At 44.7% G+C, this 13232-nt stretch overlaps 1 long non-coding RNA gene across 2 annotated transcripts in view; it reads left to right on the top strand.

The window, feature by feature from the left end:
* LOC105471641 (uncharacterized) overlaps positions 1-12487 on the top strand; it is a 53783-nt gene extending 41296 nt beyond the window's left edge. For both annotated transcript variants that reach the window (XR_011610607.1, XR_011610608.1), the window contains 2 exons: positions 5707-5895; positions 12311-12487. This is a non-coding gene — a long non-coding RNA (uncharacterized lncRNA). The remainder of the gene's footprint in view (positions 1-5706; positions 5896-12310) is intronic.
* The last annotated feature ends 745 nt before the right edge of the window (positions 12488-13232 follow it).

Here is a 13232-nt window from a genome sequence, read left to right as displayed (position 1 = left end):
TCCAGACTCTCAGCCGCAGGTTTTTATATCCATGGTTTTATGCCGGAGACTTTGTCAGGGGCTGCCTTCTATGTGGTTGTTCTGCTCAGCTCCCTATTCTCCTGCCTGCTAGGAGAAAAATTGTCCCTGGACCCACTTTCTCATCTGTACACTCACTGTCAGAACATCAGGTACCACACTGTTGATTCTGGTATCATCAAGGCTTGCCATGCTCCAAATGTCCATCTTCTCTTCCTTGTTGGGCCCATAATCTTTTAGAGCAGCAGTTCCCAATCCTGGACACCAGTGAAAATTAACCTAGGAGCCTTAGCAAATACTGATGCCCAGGGCTTCTAGTCTGCATGAAGGCCCAGGCATGAAGCATTTTATTTATTTTTTTGTTTATTCTTTTAAGACAGGGTCTCTCTCTGTCACCCAGACTGGAGTGCAGTAGCACAATCATGGCTCACTGCAGCTTCTGTCTCCCGGGCTCAGGGAATCCTCCCAATTCAGCCTCCTGAGTAACTGGGACCCCAGTCACACACTATCATGCCTGGCTAATTTTTTTTGTATTTCGTAGAGACAGTCTTGCCATGTTGCTCAGGCTGGTCTTGAACTCCTGAACTCAGGTGATCAGCCCACCTTGGCCTTCCAAAGTGCTGGGATTACAGGCATAAGCCACCTTGCCCCTCCAGGCATAAAAATTCCCCAATAAGAAGCACTGCTTTAAAGAAATCCCTTGGAATAGGCTCTGGACCCTCTAAGCACTGCTGGGGGTTTCCTTTCCACTCACATTAGCGTGATCCATCCTATTAAAGCCCACAAAACACAAATCAAATGATTCCTGCTGGCCAAAGAATGGGTCTTCGGAAAACAGAGCTGAGGCTTGGCGGCTCGCGTCCTGGGGGGAGATCTAACTGTGTCCCTGCCAGTTCAGCTTCTGTGGCTTCAGAGTCATCAGTACCAGCATTATTCCTGTGCCATCTCACCCACGATATCCAAAGCCCCACTGAGACTTTTATTGTCCACTTTATATTGTTGAACAGGAGCCTTTGATGCTTGTGGTCGTAATTTTAAAATATTAAATTACATTGAGCATTAAGGACTATGTTTTCTGTTAGAAGACAGGTTAATTGCCACTCTTCATCTTTAATTTTGAGATTTAAGCTGGTTTCCCATTTAGCTCTAATTGGTAGTGTTCCGGCAGCCCTCCCTGACCTCTGAAGCCTTTGATATGGTTTAGAAATCCTTTTATGGAAGCCCCTTTTTCTTTTGTCCTCCACATTTAATAGATTTGTATTTTCGCAGTCATTTTTCCTTCTGCGGAGATATTTCAAAATCACACCATGGGTCTGCAGGGAATAAATGCCTCCTTTCCAGCAAATATATATATATATATTTTAACAACAATTAGCAAAAGAGAATTAATTGCCCCCATTCACATGCACATCTTCCTTGCTGTGTTCCATTTTCATACGGAGATTTTTAATCCTTTCTTCTGTAGCCAGTGTGAATTTGTCTGTGAATACTCATGCTCTTAAAGTGACACTCTGAAATAGACCTTAAGAGAGTATCCACTCCAATCACTCCATTTTACTGATAATAATATCACCATAATCATGCTTTATGTATCAGGGGAGAGCACTCATTGTGGGGAGAGGGACAGGGGGTGGTAATGAGCTCCTTGTCCCTGGAGGTGTTCAAGCATAATTTGGAAGCAGGTTGTCAGAAGTATTGTAGAAGCAAATATAACATAAGAACTAAGAGGTTTTCTGTCAGGAAGACCGGAATTTAAATCCCTGCCACTCCCTGAGGTTTGAGCAACTTAGGTGTCATCTTGAGCCTCCGTTTCTTAGTCTATAAAATGGAGGTAATAATAATTCTTACCACATAAAGCTATGGTGGAACTGGGTGAAATGATACTTGGCTCTTCGTAAGTGCTCAATAAATGCAGGTTACTGTTATTAAACGTTATAGACGGCATCCAGGCTTCAGTGGTCAAGGAGGGGTGGGAAGAGGGAAGACATCAACAAAGCGCTTTTAGAATTATCTTCAATCCTCAGAACTCAACAGCCTGTTAGAGTTTACACAGCGCTTTTTGTTTTTGTTTGTTTGTTTGTTTTTGAGACGGAGTCTCGCTCTGTCGCCCGGGTTGGAGTGCAGTGGCGCGATCTCGGCTCACTGCAAGCTGCACCTCCCGGGTTCAAGCCATTCTCCTTCCTCAGCCTCTCAAGTAGCTGGGACTACAGGTGCCTGCCACCACGCCTGGCTAATTTTTTGTGTTTTTAATAGAGACAGGGTTTTACCGTGTTAGCCAGGATGGTCTCGATCTCCTGACCTCGTGATCTGCCTGCCTTGGCCTCCCAAAGTGCAGGGATTACAGGTGTGAGCCACCATGCCCGGCCTGTTTGTTTGTTTTTTGAGACGAAGTCTCGCTCTGTCGCCCAGGCTGGAGTGCAGTGACGCAATATCTGGAGTGCAACCTCCGCCTCCTGGGTTCAAGCTATTCTCCAGCCTCAGCCTCACAAGTACAGGTGCTTGCCACCATACCTGGCTAATTTTTGTATTTTTAGTAGAGATGGGTTTTCGCCATGTAGGCCAGGATGGTCTTGAACTCCTGACCTCAAGTGATCCGCCTGTCTCAGCCTCCCAAAGTGCTAGGATTACAGGCGTGAGCCACTGCACCTGGCCAGAGTTTACAAAGTGCTCTCATGCCTGTAATTTCAACTTATCTTCACAATTGTCCTTTACCCAGACTAAGTGTGGAGACATGGAGGCTCAGAGAGGTGAAGTGCCTTGCCCAAAGTCACACAGCATACAGATTCAGACATACCCTTCCTTTCTGCTACTTTCACAAAACACTGCCATCTGTCCTGTGTCCTTCTGCTTTATTATAAGGAAATTTCTCAAGATCCCAGAATCTGCCTTTGCAGAGTGGGCATGCTCTTGGTCCTCCCAGACTCTCATTCCAAGGGAGATGTGTGCCAATTGAAATGCAGGACTTGGAGCTGTTTCTTTTATTCCCAAGTATGTAGGGCAATCAAGCAGTCCAATAATAATAATACATAATGTTGGATACTCATAATGTACTTGCTTCATGTGGCAACGTTAGAATTTTAATTTGATACAAGGACCATTATTACTCTATATTCATTAAATCCCATGTTAACCTCTTTTAAAAACCCTTTTTCCGACAATCATAGAAGACAATTTTACATGAGGAAAGTCATTTAGGGAAGAAGATCTGCTCAATAGGTTTTTCCGAGCCTGATGATGGGCTGGGCTGACCACCTCACCCGTACCCCTCACTTCCCACATTTTCTCTCCCGCAGTTCTAGTCTCCCCTGGCAGGGTTTAACAACATCAAGTACAAGTGGGCATTCTCATGGGGGGCTTCTGGACGCATTTGTAGGAGGGGCTTCCCACCAGCTCTGATCGTAGCTCAGCCAGCTCCCAAGTGAGCCCCTTGGCAGAAAGAGGCCCTGTGTGCCTCACATGCACCAATGTAATGATACCAGGAAATTTTAAAGGCTCATAATTATAAAAGATTCAACAATTAGAGGAAAGACAGAACAGTTCAGAGTGGAAGGAGAGGGAGGGGAGAGGAGGGATGAGGTGGGAGAGGGGTGGGAGAAGTGGGGTAGATCCTGCCTGACCTTATAGAATTACACACTCTGGATGGAGCTGGAGGCCATTATTCTTACCAACTAATGCAGGAACAGAAAACCAAACACTGCATGTTCTCACTCATAAGTGGGAGCTAAATGATGAGGACATATAGACACACAGAGGGGAACAACAGATATCGGAGATGACTGGAGGGTGGGGGGCTGGGAGGAGGGAGGCGATCAGGGAAAATGACTAATGGGTACTAGGCCTAATACCTGGGTGATGAAATAGTCTGTAGAACAAACCCCTGAGACACAAGTTTAACTATGTAACAATCCCGCACACGTACCCCTGAACTTAAGATAAAAGTTAAAAAAAAAAAAAAAGAATTCTACATCTAAGAGTTGATCAGGGGCCAGGGAAAGAGCTTGAACATGAATCCAACTCAGTTCCCTGCAAGGGCCAGACCCTGTCTAAAGACACTGAAATCCACGAGTCCCCCTCCCCTCCCTGCTTACACACCTTTTAACTCTTCACCCCAAAGGAGACAAATCTACAGGTCTAATCTGGTGCTAAACTCTGGCTCAACCAAGTGTTCCAACTGTCTTCCTGTGATGCCTCAGAGCTCCTTAGGGTGAGGAGTGAGAGGTGAGGGGTCCCCGCCCTATTGATAAACTGGGCAGTCCTACTTTTGTTTTTCAGATTGACTCCACACACACGTTGATGTGAAGAAGGAATGCCAAGCCCCACGCACACTGACCCTGTTCAGTCCCCTTGTTTTGCAGATCAGGAAACCAAAGTCCAGAGAAGAACAGGGTCTTGTCCCAGGCATGTGGCTGAGTTGGAACCAGAATCCAATCCTAACTCGGCTGCAGCACACTGTGTCAATTGCATTAGCTCACGGAGCTAAGGGTGGTAACACCACCACCATCACATCCTTCACTGCTCTCAGAGGATAACCCCAGTTTATTGTGGCCTTACAGAGTACCAGAAACTTGTTCAAACAGCGTGCTTTAATCTCATTTAATCCAAACAGCAATTCTACAAGGCAGCTGTTACTGTCCCCATTTCATAGATGAGGTCACTGTGCTCAGACAGATCATCAGCCAGGGAGTGACAGAGCGGGGCTTGAACCCAGGCCACCGCCAGGCTCAGCGGCCTCTACCCTTCACCACTGTGCTTTGAGGTTTCAGTCAAAGGGATATAAAAAGTCTTAGAAACATCTTAAGTGCTAAAAAAATGCAAGACCCTGTGCTAATGCCATTATAAAATGTAGATGAATTATTTGGTTTGGGGCCTTTGTTTTTTCTCTTTCATGCAGTAAAATGCCATCAGAAAAGAAAAGCTCTTTGGACTAGCAATGTATGTATGAGGCACTCATGGGTTAGAAACACATTCACTCAGAAACATTTATTTGGAACCGTTTCTGGGCTCAGCACTGAGTTAGGTTCTAGGGATTCGGAGATAAACAAAACCAGTCCCAGCCCTCAAGGCACTCAGGGAGGCAAAGACATACAGCAGCAATCACATTCCAGTGAAGAAAGCGTCAGGTGAAAGAATGGTCTGGCAGCCAATAAGGGCGCTAAGGGGACCTGACCCCATGTGCTGGCCCAGAGCACAGGCCCTGCTGTAGACTGCTTTGGGTTCAAACTCTTACTCTTCACTTACTAGCTGTGTGTCCTTGGGCAGTTTTCTTGACCTCTCTGTGCCTGAGTTTCCACTTCTGTAAAATGAAAATTATAACAGATGAGCAGAGATTCCTACCTCAAAGGGTTGCTGTAAATATTTCATGAGCCATGGACCCTTTGAAAGTCTGTTGATGCTTATAGACTGTATTCCCAGTATTCCCTTCTGGGAATACTATTTTTCAGTGCAGACCATAAAAACACATAGGACTTCAAAACACATATAACTAATTATATTAAAAATAGTATCAAAATATTAAAAACATAAATTTATAATTTAGCAATGCATGTGCTTCTTTATTAAGACCTTAAATAATAAGATCCCGCCGCAGGTCTAATCGACTCCATAATTTAGAAGTGGCAATGGACATAAATGATATTTCCAGGCATCTGCAACTGCATAATGTTGGGAATTTATCTGTCATTTCTACAGGTGACATGCAACTAAAAGAAATGCTCAATTTCAGTTAAGATTGGTGAGCACAGAGATGTCATTTTTCCCTTCCAAGTTCTTCAACCCCCTGAATTCTACCAGAGGACCTGCTGGAGGCCTGGGGACCCAGATGATTAAGTCCCAGGGCAAATGGGAGGAGGAACACGATGCTGACGGGCCAAGCAGGAGGTGCGGCCTGGGGCTGGGGGAAAAGCCCTCCCCTCGAGGGGCTTCGGGGAGAGGTTGTGAGGTCTGAGTTAGCACACTACACAGGTGTCCTGGAATGAATTATACTGGTCGAGAATAACTAACATTCAGGACCAACCGTGGGCAGTTTCTAATATTCATGCACTGCACCCATCCTTGACTTGTAACAACTAGCATGATGGTTAAGGGTGGGCTCTGCCTAGATTTCAATCTCAACTCTACCACCCACTCTGTATCACCTTGAAAGGGTCTCTACCTTCACTGTGTCTCAGTTTCCTCATCTACGAGATAGAAAGTGTGGTCCTGATCTCACAAATGTGCGAAACAATTCCAGGAAATGCCTCAGCAAGGTATGATCCACGTGGTAAATGCTCTATGGCATTAGATATCTTTGTTTGTGAAAACATAGGTTAGCCTTGTAAATACCACTAGATTAGTAAACAAGAATAAGCCACTTCTCACTTTGGGAGGCCGGGGCAGGCAGATCACTTGAGCCCAGGAGTTCAAGACCAGCCTGGGCAATATGGTAAGACCCCCATCTCTAAAATAAATAAATAAATAAAAATAAAAAATAAAAAAAAATAGCCAGGTGTGCTGTCTTGCACCTATAGCCACAGTTACTTGGGAGGCTGTGGTAGGAGGATGGCTTGAGCAGAGGAGGTTGAGGCTGCAGTGAGCCATGATCACTCCAGCCTGGGTGACACAGCAAGACCCTGTCTCAAAAAGAGGAATAAGCCCCTTTAGATAGTGTAAGCTCCTGGTTCAGAGCACAGGCTGTGGAGTGAGAAAATATGAGTTTAAATCCCAGCTCTGCCACCAAGCAGATGAGTATCTTCATGTATGTTCCTCCCCTCTCTGGGCCTCACTTTCATCCTCTGTAAAAAGAGAAAATAATACTGTCAATTGCATAGTGTGGTTGTGAAGATTAAATGAATTAATGTAATGCTTAGGACAATTTCTAGCACATGTTAAATGCTCGCCTGCTAGCTCCTATATTATTAGGACTGATACTCATTGCCTAGTGAGTGAACCTAGCAGCTTCCCAGTACTCATACTTTATTTCCTAAACTCTAATCATCTTCACATAGGGTCTAGGGAGGCACTTCATTATTTATTTATTGAATAGCTTATCTCCCAGAGCAATAGTCGTAGATCTGAGATGCTGAGATTTTTTTTTGGAGAAGTAGAAGGACCGGGTATACCGCACCCACTATATGCCACCTATGTGATTTATTTAATTCTTGCAGCAGTCTTTCCACAGAGTTACTATTTTCCTCATTTTACTGATGAAGAAATGAAGGATTAAAGGCAAGGCATTTAGCCCAGGTTTACAAAGCCAATGAACAACAGAGCTAGGATTTGAACCCAAGCTTGTCCTACACCCAGAAACCTCAGTTGCAGAGACTGTTTCCTGCTGAGCCAGAAGGGTGCTGAGTTGAGCTTCCTGCTTGATGACTTAAATCTTCATTTTGAATTCATAATCACACGGTTAGAAGAGAGTGCCTCCACTTTCTCTCAGACTGTGCAGCCTTCATAAGTTAGGGATGGCAGACGGGGTCATAGCAATTGCTGGGCATTGTGCCCCAGAGCAGCCAGTGTGGCACTGGCCACATCGTGGGACAGAAGTCAGATCCCTATTTTTCTTCCAGCCCTTTGCTGAGCAATCAGGAGTGAGAAGGAAAGGTCCTCAAATAATAAAAGATGTCCCTAAGTTCTGGGGAGCGCAAGCATTAGTTCACTTATTTATTCACCAAAACACGTATGGAGCCCCCCCCCACCCCCCCGCCGCCCGCGCACTGGGCACGAAGATAAAAGGATAAATAGCACCTGACTCCCTGACACAAGAACTCTCACCTCTGGAGACACGAATATACACCATAAGTGTGTGTCACTGTGACCTGGCACATAATTGAGGTGTTGCAAAGGGCTACAGGAGATAAAAGGAGGGGATGATTAGTTCTCCTTGGGGATGAGGGTTGGGGGTGTCCAGGGAAGACTTTGTCAAAGGATGTGTCATAAGAAAACAAGTAGGTGTTCACCAGAGAGAGGAGTGGGAGCCATCAAGGATGGAGGGGGACCAGGATCAAGACTTAGCATCTACCTTCCAGTAGCAGGTACGTTCTGTGCCAGGCACTTCGCCTGCTGTATGTCATTTCATCTTCACAGCAGTCCTATTGGGCAGGCTTCAGTGTCTTCATTAACGGTGGAGGAAATGAGATGCAGAGAGGCCAAGAGACTTGCCCCAAGGTCGCACAGCTGGGCATGGTGGGGCTAGATTGCCACCCAGGGCTGGCTGAGTGCACGGCTTGTGTTCCTGTTCACATTGAACCCTGCCAAAGGAGGTGCACCAGCAAAGACAGAGGAAGGAGAGGGTGCGGGGTATTTAAAGAGAGAAGGTGGAGTAAAGAAGTGCCCCCTAAGGTGAAAAGCTATTGGGGCCAGAGGACAAAGGTTCTGAAGGCCACACCCCAGAAAATGTTCTGTGTTGCTCTGGTAGATTATTATTACAGTGGCCCCCAATGAATCACCAATCCTTATATCCACATCCTTTGCAGTGTGGATTGCCACTTCTTCCTATAAAAGGTAGAGTTTATTTCCCCACCCCTTCGGTCAAGTTGATCTGACTGTTTTGTGAATGTAGCGGGATAGACCCTGTGAGCATTCTAAAGCCCAGGCCTTGAGAGGTGTGAGGCTTCCAATCTCAATCTCCTGCTGCCCTGAGACCCCATGCAAGGAAGGCTGAGCCAGCTTCCTTGAGGATGAGAGTCCACGTGGAGAGAGGGATGCTGCACTCCCACCCTAGCCACATAACCATCTCAGCTGAAGCACCATGAAGCACCAGGCAGTCACATGAGCTGCCTTGGATCTTCCGGTCCTGGTCCAACTACCAGCTGAATCCAGCCTCACAAGAATGACTGCAGATAACCCTTTGTGGAGCAGAGACAAGCAACCCACTGCACCCAGCCCAGATTACAGAATTGGAAGCAAATTGTTGTCACTGTTTTAAGTCACTAAGTTTTGGGATGGTTTTTCATGCAGCAGTCGTTACTGAAATGGTTGCCATTTGGAGGTATTCTATAGACTGAATTTAGTTCAAATGACCTAAACTCCTCCCAGCTGAGTTATTCTGGAAACCCCCTCCCTGTTGAGGGCAGGCATGTAAAGGCTGGACCAGAATCCTGGGACCCATTGCATAGCAATCACGGGGACAGCTGGGTTCTCCTTTGGAAGCTGGAACCAAACAGCCTCCCCTCCTTGGTTGATCCATTTGTTTTACTGCCATTTTTCTTTCCTTTATCCTTTCATCACTGATGGTGGAGGCAGCTGCCAAAATAAACTGGGGCAGCCCTCACAGCCAGAAAACACCAACTGCCTGAACGTCTTTGCTTCTATTTGCTTCTCTCTGTGCAACATACTTTCATTTTTATTCATGTAGAATCTTCCCATTAAGGACCCAGGAACACTAGGAAGTAGAGTCTGTCTCAAAGACACCAACTGAGCCCTTAATACGTACCAGGCCCTTTATGTATATGTCTTATTCCATTTTGTGCTGCTACGACTGAATACTACTGACTGGGTGAGTTATAAACAATAGAAGTTTATTTGGCTCATGGTTCTGGAGGCTGGGAAGTCCCAGGTTGAGCCTACCTCTGGTGAGGACCTTCTTGCTGCATCATAACATGGCAGAAGGCACCACATGGTGAGAGAGAGCAATAGATCGAACTTGAAGCTCAAGCCCTTTAATAAATGGCATTAATCCATTCATGAGGGTGGAGCCTTCTTGTCCCAAACACCTCCCATTAGGTGCCACTTCCCAACACACTTGCATTGGGGAGCAAGTTTCCAACACATAAACTTTAGAGGACACATTCAAGCCATAGCAGTATATTATCATGATTAGACATTATTTATGCATTCCTACTGTGTACTTGAAGTGTTTGCATACCTTATCTTTAATTCTACTATACGATTGGTGCTATTACCCCATTTCAGACAGGGGAATTCTGAGGCTCGGAGGGGTTAAGTGATATGTTAGTAGGTGGCAAACCTGGACTTTGGGCACAGACCATCCAACTCCAGAGCTGGAGCTGTTTCCATGCTGCATAATGTTTCCTAAGAAAAGAAAAATCTGGCAACCAAGAGTCCAGGTGATGAGAACATATTGCCTAGGATACATTGAGCATGACTAAGCTCACAGGAGCAGGAGATGGGCATGCAAGTTGTCTGTGTGTTGCAAAAGATGATTCTCTTTTTACTGAATCGACAGTCAAAGTGCCCTAAATTTTACCCTGTGATGTCCTGCTGCAACAGATAATTTAGTGGAGTCTGGGTCCCCACCCTTCTCACCAAAAACCTCTACTCTCACATAAGCTCTTTGCACACTCTGTCCTTGGCAACTGCCTGCAGCAGAAAGGACCTGGAAGGAGTGTGCCAGAGGGGCATTCCACACCTGGGCAGGCCTGAGCAGAAACCCCACTTCCCAGATCTGAGCATTCTTTGAAGAGCTGTGGCTGCAGGGATCACCCCTCACTGCAAGGCACTGGGGTCCAGGCTCTCTACCTGGGCATGTCACTACTTGAGGCTGAATCACCCGACAGAGAGACCAAGTTCAGGCTTTGCACACCAGTAAAGGAGGAACACACCCACAAGATGCTGTTTATATTTCCAAAAAGAAAAAAAAAATGGATGAAAATAGACCTCAAGAAGGAAAACCAGAACTTTGTTTGACTTTCTTATACCTACTTTACAGACAATTTCATATCATTGTTATTTTGGATTATTACAAGGAAGGAGGCATCTTAATCATCTCAGTGAAGGCCCTTTAAAGGCAAAAATTTGTCCCCTCAAAATGTCATTCTCTGGACCACAGAGCCTCCATCCACAAAAAACAAAATAATGATGCTCATTTGTGTTCTCAAACCAGGCTGGGAACTGAGGTCCCAGTTTAGGGACTGCTATCCTGGTGACTCTGAGTGAGAAGATGGGGCCCAGGAATCTGCATCCTAACACACATCCCCTGGTGATTTTTCTCCCAAGGGCAAGTCAAGAAAAATTAAGTTTGAGGACTGCTATAGGCAGTCCTGGTTTGCTCAGGCCTGAGTGGTTTCCTAGGGCTTGGGACTTTCAGTGCTAAAACCAGGGAAGTTCTAAGCAAACTGGGATGAGGTGGTAATCTTAACTGAACTGGATGCTCATTCAGAGCCTCCTGGCATGAACTTGCATGACTCTGCAACAACAAGCATAGAAGAGAAATCTTTCCTCCTTAAAGCAGCTGAAAATGGAGTATCTTGTTTCTAAGGATGCTAAAATGAGATTAAAAGCTATCCTAATTCAAGGTGGTGTGAGGCCTCTTGGCTCATGCCCTGGCTAAAGGCCACAGAATTAAATCCTCAGAGTCTGATTTTTTTTTTTTTTTTTTTTAGACAGAGTCTTGCTCTGTCACCTAGGCTGGAGTGCAGTGGCACAATCTTGGCTCACTGCAACCTTCACCTCCTGGGTTCCAGTGATTCTCCTGCCTTAGCCTCTTGAGTAGCCGGGATTACAGGTATACACCACCACGCCCAGTTAATTTTTGTAGTTTTAGTAGAGACGGGGTTTCACCATGTGACCAGGATGGTCTCGAACTCCTGACCCCAGGCGATCTGTCCATCTCAGCCTCCCAAAGTGCTGGGATTATAGGCGTGAGTCACTGTGCCTGGCAGAGTCTGGAATCATTAATTCCAACATGCTGCTTCCATTCAGACTCTTACAATCCTCCAACATTGTCTCCTGAGAAGCTCTGATTCTGGGTTTTCACTATCTTCATGAGCAAAGGCACAGGGACAGGAAACAAAATTTGGGGACCCGTTTCATCTCTCTTTGGTTTTTAAATTTTTTTTTTTTCAGAAAACGTGAGAGTACATTATCTCATTTTGTCCTCACAACAAACCTGCTAGTAGAATTTATTTTTATTTTATAAATAACAAATCTAAAACCCAAATCTCTCCAGCAGGTAGTCACAAAATAGGTTGGGATCCACAGCTTCTCTTTGTAACACACCAGACTTCGCAGTTGCCAAGCCCCAGGAAGGGGCAATGGTTATAAGGATGCATGTGGAATAAGGGGGAGGTTTTACAATCCAAGAACAGGAATGAGAAAATGATAAGGCCTCAAAGCATAGCTTGTTGCTGCTGTTATTAGATTTCTCTAAGTTAGCAATGACCAATAGAAATATAATGCACACTATAGTGTATAATTTGACATTTTCTGGACACACTTAAAAAGTAAAAACAAACATGTAAAACTAATTTGATAAAACTTTATTTAACTCAATATAACCAAAAGATTATTATTTCAGCATATAATCAGTATAAAACGTATTAATGAGATATTTTATGTTCTTTTTTTTTTGGTACAGAGTCTTTGGAATCTGGCATTTATATCTCACTCTTACAGCACAGCATTTCAAGTGCTCAGTAGCTACATGTGGCCAGTAATTACTGTAATGGATGGCATACCTCTAAGTCTTCAGTTCTTTCTGCTAGAACTGTTCAATTCTGAAAAGGTGTATTAAAATCTTCAACTTAAAATTGTATTTTGTGACAATTTTCCTTCCACCTCTAATGCTTTTTGCCATTTGTATTTAGTTGCTATGTTGTTTGGTACATACATGTTTATGACTATATCCTCTCTGTAAAATATGTCCTATATCATTATATGATGTACCTTTTTCCTGTGGAGTGCGTCTAGTCCTTAATTCCACTTTGTATACTATTCACATCAATCTACCCTCCTGCTTGCTTGCTTAAATTTTTGTTTCTGTTTTTGCATTTGAGTGGTATCAGGTACTTTCCTTCTGAGGCTCCTCCATTCACATGACCCAGCTATTCTAACTCTCTGCTTCTATTTAAGGGTTGATTTGTGCCTCCTTTCATCTCCCACTCTATTTTTTTCTATCTGAAGGTATTTGCTTATTTATGGGTTCTGCTGTGTTATACCTTTGGTTCTCCCTGACCTTTCACAACTCAAGTCAACCTCTTGCTCCTCCTATGCATCATTTACATTATATATTAAGCTACCCGCATTTGGCTGGGGTAAATGTTAAAGATACTGAGTCCCTGGCTGCTTTCCTTGGAGATTCTTTCCCCTATGGGACAGGGCTTAGCAATCCATATTTTAGCAACCTCTCCAAGTGATTCTTATGACCCAGCAAATGGGTGCTGTGTACACTCCCAAATCACTTTCCCTCCACAATATGGAAGAGTCTGTCGGGCATCCAGTTAGGCTGGCAGAGGATCTGAGTAACACCAAGGAACAAAGAAGGGTGATCCTGCTGTGTT

The sequence above is a fragment of the Macaca nemestrina genome, chromosome 12 (assembly GCF_043159975.1).
Source record: "Macaca nemestrina isolate mMacNem1 chromosome 12, mMacNem.hap1, whole genome shotgun sequence".
NCBI lineage: Eukaryota > Metazoa > Chordata > Mammalia > Primates > Cercopithecidae > Macaca > Macaca nemestrina.
Note: the sequence above shows the minus strand (reverse complement) of the source record. Positions and strands in the feature narration are given on the sequence as shown.